The sequence below is a fragment of the Meleagris gallopavo genome, chromosome 7, assembly GCF_000146605.3.
Source record: "Meleagris gallopavo isolate NT-WF06-2002-E0010 breed Aviagen turkey brand Nicholas breeding stock chromosome 7, Turkey_5.1, whole genome shotgun sequence".
NCBI lineage: Eukaryota > Metazoa > Chordata > Aves > Galliformes > Phasianidae > Meleagris > Meleagris gallopavo.
In genome coordinates this window covers 13,694,656-13,696,328 of record NC_015017.2, presented here as the reverse complement: position 1 = coordinate 13,696,328, position 1,673 = coordinate 13,694,656, and positions in this window count along the sequence as shown.

Sequence of the window (1,673 nt, the reverse complement as noted above, 5' to 3'; positions counted from 1 at the left end):
GACCCTGAAGGGAAGCAGTCTGCTCTTATTCAAAGCTCAGGAAACCCTTCAGACACAACACAGCAGGAAAGTGCTGCTCACAGAGAACATGGGTTCTGGGATGAGTCCCCAGGGGAAGCTGTGGAAACACCTCATTTATGTATTTTCAATTTGCACAAAATGTGTTTTTTTAAAAAAAACAATTCTGTATCTGAAATACTCCTTAGGGGAAAAAATTGATTTGCATCCTTTTCAAACCCTTTTGCTTCAAAAATAAGTAATTTCACTTAATTAGGATTCTTTGGGCTAAGTTGTGTCTGTGTGTTCCTATATATTTATATACAGATTTATACGTTCAGAGCTGACACCCAGAAGATAAAAGTCCTATTATTATTTTAAAATATCTTGTGATTTGTTACTGTGATGCCTGGCAGATTTATAACCATAGCAGTACCGACTTAAGGAATCTATAACAGTTATTCCTTCTTACTTAACTATTGCATTTTGAATGGTAATAGTTTCAAAAGTAATTTGGAAAAAGCAAGTTGGTTCAATTTCAGTGACAAGAAAAATTAATGGGATACTTTTTCCAGTTGCTTATTTCTTTGAAGTACAACTAACAATTACCATCTGAAGCTAGAGCTTTTATTACAAAGCAAAGCTTTTTTTTTTTTACAAGCACTGGAAACAAGAAGCAGCCAAACATCTACCCTAGGATAAAGACCTACTTAGGACAGTGGATGTGCAATCCTTATTCATATGGAGTTACGAGGGAACTGTGTCGGATGCAATGAAGGTGCAAGTGTGATCCCAGGTTGCATGTGGTGGGTGCTGCAGGACTGCTCTGCAAACAGCTCCTGGCTGCTGTTTATATTTCAAACATTCTCCTACTGTTGTCACAACAGGCAAGCAATTATAGGCAATAATGTCAGCGATTTGTGGATTAAGAACTCCTTAAGGATGCAGTGGCATTGCAGACAGTAGCCGCTTTTAGCTTGCAACTGTTCAGCCGCCGCTGTGCCAACGAAACTGTTATTTCCCAGAAGCTATTATGTTCCCTGGGAAGGAGAAAAACAATTGTGGTTGAGAATGTCACAGCACTCCACTGCCTGTGGGATTCTGCTGCAGCCCTCAGCCAGGCGACTTAACCATACAGATTCATTTTCAACAGACGCCTCTACTGCTGCACATACACACAAATGACGAATATTGGCTATTGTACTGGAGCAATGCTGTGCTGGACTCTTAGGACCGAACTCAGAAAACTCTGCTTTTGAGGCTCCAGGACTTGAAATACACGTTTGTGACCTCTGCTGAGCACAAAGCTTCAGCGCAGTGTCTGCTGGGGAGGGTTTTGCGTGGTCCTGCACCTCCCCTCATCAGGGACAGAGGTGGCCTTGGGGCATGGCCCAGATACAAGTGAGTGCGTGTCTGCCATGCAGGGAAAATGCTGATTGCTTTGAGGATCAGCAAGAAGGATTTAAGTGTTGTTTGCTCTTTTTCTAAGAGAATGAATACCTGCACTTAAAAGTGCAGTCACAAAATGCATATGGCAATAAAACTTTAAAGGACAATTCAAATACAACTACGCTCTTTGTTTTAATTTCAGTAGGACCATATGACTTATTCAGAAAATTTAAGTTTATTTAGGAAAATGGCCTATAGGCAGAGAAGTCTTTTTTTTTTTTTTTCTT